This window comes from Poecilia reticulata, chromosome 14, assembly GCF_904066995.2.
Source record: "Poecilia reticulata chromosome 14, P_reticulata-male-v2, whole genome shotgun sequence".
NCBI classification, from domain to species: Eukaryota; Metazoa; Chordata; class Actinopteri; order Cyprinodontiformes; family Poeciliidae; genus Poecilia; species Poecilia reticulata.
Window position 1 is genome coordinate 7,062,709 of NC_088843.1, and position 7,240 is coordinate 7,069,948.

The following is a 7,240-nucleotide window of genomic DNA, read 5'->3' on the forward strand; positions in this document are numbered from 1 at the left end:
CAAAGAGCAAAGTGTGGCCTAGATTTTCAAATTGTTTCAAATTGTTGTTTCTAACCGCAAACAGAAAAACAAAACAGTTTATGCTTGGTTTTTATATAGATTAGTTTCAAATCTGTGTTTTTAGACTTTTACAATAACATAAAACCAGAGTACAAAAAATAAAAATAAAAGTTCAGAGAGAGCTGCAGTCTGACGGCAAAGGTATTTTCACACCTTAAGCTTGACATGCTGCACATTGCAACAATTGTACACTGTTTTCAAAATCTTATGCAATGAAAATGTATAGTTTAATTCTGTAATATTTTGCAGATGCCTTTTACTGCAATTCCAGCTGCAATACTTTATGATACATCTCTATCAGGTTTGCAAATACAGAATATTTCCAATTTCTTGGCAAAATAGCTCAATCTCAATCAGATTCAATGAAGAGCATTTGTAAACAGCAACTTTTCATAATAGTGACAGTTGAATATAAATCTAGGCAGGGTCATTCTAACACATACACTTTGATCTAAATCTGTCTCAGTCTCTAATCTTTTGTAGCCTCTTGCATGTTTTTCTTGCATGATTGTTTTGTATATAGCTTGAGATTTTTGTCCAGTAACTAAATCCTGCTTTCGATTACTCCACAGATTAACCCTGACCTGTTAGCTTTATTCCTTGATCTTTGTCATGCTTTTTGGTCACTAAACTATTGAGTTAGGCTGAAGAAGAGCTGGATTTATACGGATGGCTTGATTTAAAATTAGTTTACTAGTTGACCATGCTGCATTGTAGTTAGGGGTATCAGAGTAAACTTGGCAAAATTACAACAAAACAAACTTGTTTCCAAATGTGCACAAAAAAAAGTTCAAGTGGCATCATCACTTGCTAATGTCCAGTGGTAAAAGATGCTGTTGCTCACAGTGGCTGTCATGTTGTGTGTTGGTGATGGAGCTTAATGCAGTAGGCTGAGACATCAAGTAGTGTCGAAGGCTTAATGAAAGAAAGATGATGAAAACAAACTTGCAAAAATTGGAGAACCAAGGGTGCCATAGAAGAACAAAAATCATAAATCCAAAGAAAAAGGTTCAGCACAGAAATGACAGGAAAAGACAACTAACCAAACCAACAGAAGAAACCGGTGACGAGGAGAGAGAGAAGAAAAGGTGTATAAGTACTGGGAGACTGAATGCTGTTACAACCTGGGCTGATTAGCTAACTGATTGCAGGTATGAGGGATGAGAGCAAAAGGCAGGCTGAGGAGAGGGAAAGATTATAAGCATCTGATCCATACTCCAACCTGGAAGGTGGCGGTAATGCACCTAAAAATTGTTTGCCAACCGCCATAAAAAAGAAGAAGAAGAAGGGCGAGGGAGGCAGAGAGAGAGAAAGAGAGAGAGAGATAGTGGCACAGGGAGAGTACACAGGGGACTAGGAAATGAAACTAACACTAAAGCAAAACTAAAATGTATTACTCTACTTTATTAACTACTAAGAATAACAAGACACAAGAAATAAACATAATAAACTAGAATCACCAAGAAGGGATTGAACTAAAGAAAAACGGAAACAAGACCGATCAAATTAAAGTATGAACCTAACGGGGAATAATAATGAAACTAGAATCAAACTCAAAAACAATCTAAGATCCAAAAAACTGACATCAAGGACTTTGTATTTTAAGAGGCTTTTAGATAAACAGAACTGGTGCAATGTGGTTATGCTGACATTTTCTTTTGTTTCAGATAATTCTTCATAAGAAAACAGACATTATGTATTTTTTGAGTGCTTTAGGGAATGCTTAACCATATCTTAGCTCACTCTGTGAAGTTTAGCTTTAGATATTAATGGTTACATTAAGAATATATACCAACATTTTTGACTTGCTAGCTTTATTTTCTTATGTGCAGGTCATTCAAAGTGATCTGTAAACCTGATAACCGTGGAGTAAGCAATACTTACAACATAGCTTTCATCTGGGAACTTTCTCTTATTGTTTGTGTTTTTGAATGCTACCAGTCCCTTTTCCTGAAACTAATTGCTGTTTTTCTTCTTTTTTTTTCATTTTCCATAGAGTACTGGCTTAATACTTTCCTCTGAAATGTCTCTCCCCCGTGCTCAGCCAGACTTTTTCATTTTGGTGAAGTGTGTCAAGGGGCTGGATTTAGGGATTTGGGAATATTGAAGTTGTGGTGAAGGGGGCTCACTTGTCACTCTTCAAGGCAACCACTGTTTAATTCTCAAATTTTCCATGCATTAGGCTAATAAGTAAGTACTGCTCTGTTCATACTCTCGCACTCAAATTCACTATGAGTAAGTTCCCCATCTTTCCCACCCTGATGTGTGCCTGGCTTATTTGGGGACTGACTGGTCACTGTGTTTCCCATCATTCTCTGAACACACAGATAGACCTAGATGAAAAGGCAAGGTAGTGTGCTCGCAGCTGCGACCAGAAAATCTGCTGCACTGCTTAGGATACCCACCGGCTGTCCACATCACAGAGACCACAGGTTTCTGAGCTCTGTAATCACAGCTCACGGGCCTATTTTAGTGCAATCTGACTATGGATTAGGCAGAAAATTGCCAGGGATACCAAATGTTTCCATGGAGAGGTTGGAAGTTCCTTGTAAGAAATAATAAACAGATTCAGATCAGACATGAGCGCCTGGGAATTGTGGCAGTTAGAGGAGTTTGTTGTCTGTGTCTGACAAATTAGTTTAAAAAGTAGAAAAAGGAGATTTTAAATAAAACATAATTTTGCAAATCTATTAAAAGTGATTTTTTTGTGTGTGTCTTTTCTTCATATGCAGATTTAATCACAACCACTTGAGCTTGTTTAACTTAAGTCTTCTTCCTCGAATGCTATTAATCAGCTGGGTGTAATGACAAGGCTGACATCACCGTAAATGTTTGTACTCCGTCAAGCTCACACATGTGTGTTGGGGGCCCAGAAAGTTGTTTTAAATCTTCCCAGAGCTGAATTAATGACAGAGGCTTGCGGTTGCAACTGTCACTAAAGTCAAGTCAACCCAATAATTATCCCCTTTAATGAATAAAAATATGGAAACTGTTCTGTCCTGAACACTCAATCATGTGTTGAAACCATGTGACTCCCATCAGCTAAAGAGTGCTGAGAGTAATCAGCCTCACATGTGAACAAATAGCAGAGAAAGACACAGGGCCACACATGGGCCATCATTCAGAGCAGTGGTCCCCAAACCCCGGTCCGTGAACCGGTACCGGTCCATGGACCAATTGGTACCGGGCCGCGCAAGAAATAGTGAAATATTTCCGTTTTATGTATTATTTGAGTCTGGAGGATATTTTATTTTGAAAATCCTTTAGCCGGATTCTCTCGGTTACTTGCGCCAACATTGAGGCCACAAGCAGCAAAATGAGTAAGAAACAGATAAGATGTCTTGGGAAAGTTTCTTTGCAAAGGGGAAAAGGCCCAGAGAAGAGACAGGAGAATGGATTTATCCCGGACCGGTAGGTGAGTCCCACATTACAAGCCGCTCTGCGTAACATGCGGCGACCGGCTGCTAATGAGGCAATGAAGCTTCAAGATGCTTCGCCACATAGAGACCAAGCAGGCTGTGGATATAAGCAACACTTCGGGTGTCATTGTCTTTCATCACTCCCAGATCGGACCGTCTCGTTGCAGAGAAACAAGCTCAGCGCTCCCGTTAGTCAGTATCATGAGTTAAAATTTTCATGAAAGTAAAATGTTTGTTTTTGTGGCGCATCTGTATCTTATTTTGAAAAGATATGTAAACGTTACCATAGTGACTAGAGTCAGAGCGTTTGGGCAGTGGTCGAGAGGAGATGAGTAGAGTTTGAGTCTTAAGCAGTGGCGCAAAAAGTGGGTATGCAGCCTATGCAACGCATAGGGGCGCAGCACCAGAGGGGGCGCCAAAACCCAGTCTGGAGGGTGCGGCCCACCAATGATGTTTTCCCATACACTTCAGCGCGCCTTACGCTCCTTCACCTCACGCACATAAGGAAAATGTAGCGAGGTTTACCCTTCAGGTTGAAGGAGCGAGTGAGCTTCGCTCCTTCAACCTGACATTCCTTGCCGGGTAGGGGGCGCCGATTTATGTTTTCGCATCCACCTAAATAATGTGTAGTTGCGCCACTGGTCTTAAGTCTGGTTTAGACTGGTTTAGTCAGTTTTTTTGCAGAATTTCCATCAGAAGTTTCCCGTAATTTAACAATATTTAATTTCAAATTTTTTCGTAAAAAAACAGGGAAATGTCCTGGTAATTTTCTGCCAATACATTTTCTGTTTTTTATGGAATTTCCAGCAGAATTTTTCTGTAATTTAACAGTTTTTTCCCCTGTAATTTAAATATTCAAACTGTTAAATTATGGCCCACCACCACCACTTGAGGTGACATTTCCCATATTCTCAAACTCAAAGCTTGACATGTATGGGGCAACGTGAGAGTTCATCTATTAAACTAACTGAAGATGAATACATAAACTAAAAGCTGGATCATAGACATTTTTAATAAGCGTATTTGTGAGCCTGCCTCTTTTTATTACCGTAAATTGGAATTAATTTTAGATTTTTGTATAACTTGTTGTCAGGTTAACTTAGAAAGTGAGCTGTTATTATTACAGGTTAGTTTTCTAAACTACAAAAAAGCAACTGTTAGGGAAGTAACACTTCTGTTATGCCAGATTACCAATACTTTATTTTGTTAAATGTTTAACACAATTACTCGATTAATCGTAAGAATAATCGATAGATAACTCAATTACTAAAATATTCATTTACAATAGCCCTAATTGTATAAATAAAATAGCATTTATAAAGGGATTGAGGGGGATCAATGTCTCTCCTTCACTCCCTCCTCCTTCGCTTCCCCTTCGATTCCTCCACGCCCCCACTCCTCTAACGATATGTTAGCCCCCCACCTTCTCTCCTTCTTCGAACCCCTTCAAAGGTACTCTAACCCCCCAGTCCGCCACCGTTCCCTCGGCCCCCCATTCTGACTCTTCGGTATGCTCTTCCCACCTTGATCTGACTGTAACAGCGGATGACTAAAGGTTTCCGGTATTCATTGAAAACTTGTAAGCACTCTTAAGGCCATAATCATCCACACCCACAAGTTGTGAAGTTCTGCTGAAGAAACGCATCCAGGATTGACACTTCTGACAATGTGTCACTCCATTGGTGAGAAAAAATCCTCAAAACACCGATAGGCATGAGGACTGAGGCAGGCCCTGACTCGGAGGCAGGTCCTGTGTCAGAGGTCTGTCCAGACTAGGAAGCAGGTAAAAACTTAGAGGCGGTTCCTGTCTCGGAGGTGGGTCCCGTCTCGGAGGCGGGTCCAAACTCTGAGGCGGGTCCTGTCTCATTATTCTCTGTCTCATTATTCTCTCAAGTCTGAACTGACAGTGATTTGCTCAGCGTAACAGGACGGCCAGGGAACCACTGACCCCTCCACTTTACCGCCCTACCCATTTTTATTTATTTGGGTTCCATCTCCTAACAGGCGTAGGGCAAAGTGTCAATGGAACCGCTGCATGACCTGGTTGTTTTCTATGTTAAAAATTTAACATATAAAAGCTGTTAAATTACAGGGAAAAAATTTGTTAAATTACGGAAAAAATTCTGCTGGAAATTCTGTAAAAAACAGAAAATGTACTGGCAGAAAATTACCAGTACATTTTCCTGTTTTTTTACGGAATTTTTTTTTACTGTGTAGTATCATGACCTGTTTGTTCTGAAGATCCTGCAGCTTCCACTTCTCTTCCTAACATGGCGCCTCCTCACGTTGATTCTCATACTGATAGGAGGAACCACAGAGCTCTGTTAGAGGTTCATCTTCTGAAGTTGATATTTTTCCTCCAACAGGTTCCAGAGGAATCACCTCAAACCAGATGTTGGACTGGATTTTATTTAAATGTCATTTGTGAATGTTAGCTCCTCATTTTTAACAGTGGAGCTATAAAGGTTGAAAAAGGTTATAATTAAGTCTAGTCAACATCAATATTTCCACTAAATAAGAGACAAAAAAATTGTTTGATAGGCTAAAGGAAAAGCCTCTCAGACTCTGAGCCCGACTGCACCAAACTATATTTTTAAATAGACAATTAATTAATGTCACATAATTATCGCGGTAGAAGCCATTTTTTTGTTAAATACTTAATAAAACACATTTACTGTGTTTGATGTTTGTTGTAAATGACTTAAACTCACAAAGAACGAGGGATTTAGTCCAAGTTTGTTGTTTATTGAACGTTCAGAAATTACAGCGGCTGTGATGCACCACAGCAAAGGTAAACAAAGGCAAAACAACCTGTACAGGTGATCAACTCTAAACCACTCGCACCTTTTTATTCTCCGTCTCTCTGTCGTTTAAGCACACCCGTTGCCATGGCAACCGCCTGCGCTCCACATAGAAACATAGCATTCAGTCCGTTACGATATTAGGTTTGCAGGCCTGATATTTATTTTACGATCATTAATAAGCCTCCCTGAACACAGTGGTGGTTAATTAGTTAATTTTAAACTCCTGCTCTGCTCGTTATTTTGATAATGGAACCGAAACCACAGAAATGCGCAACACCTTGTTGAAACAATAATCACTGAGATTATTATTGTTGTTGGGTCATTAATTTGAACACGTTTTGTTGATTTTTTTTTTGTTGTTGTTCTTTAATAAAGTTACGAACGTTTTGATAAGGAGTCAAGGGAGGACGTGCTGCTCTCAGCCTCCTGGCTGCGTTCAGTTTGTCACCCAGAGCCGAGATCGATTCAAAACCTTCTGTGATTATATATTAGATATAGCCAAGAGGTTCATGGTGGCTCTGGATGAAATGCAGAGATATCCACACCTCGGGTGGGGGAATCTGTTCACAGTAAAACTATTAGTCCATGCACTGCAAAAATGTGGTTTTATGGAAGACTGGCAATAGAAAAGCCATTGTATAAAGAAAACTAAAAGAATTTCCATTTGCAGCTTGCCAGAAGCCATATTGGGATACAGCAAAAATAATAAGACAAGACTCAAATTGAACTTTTCGGCAAAAATGCAAAGCACTATTTGTGGTGGAGAACAAACACTGCGCAACACTCAGAACACACCTTCCCCACTGACAAACATGGTGGTGGCAGCATCATGCTCTGAGGGTTCTTCTTTTCTTCAGGGACAGGGAAGATGGTGAGAGTTGATTGTAAGATGGATTGAGCCAAATACAGGGCAATCTTGGAAGAAAACCTGAACACTCCTGAACCTGGAGTCTGCAA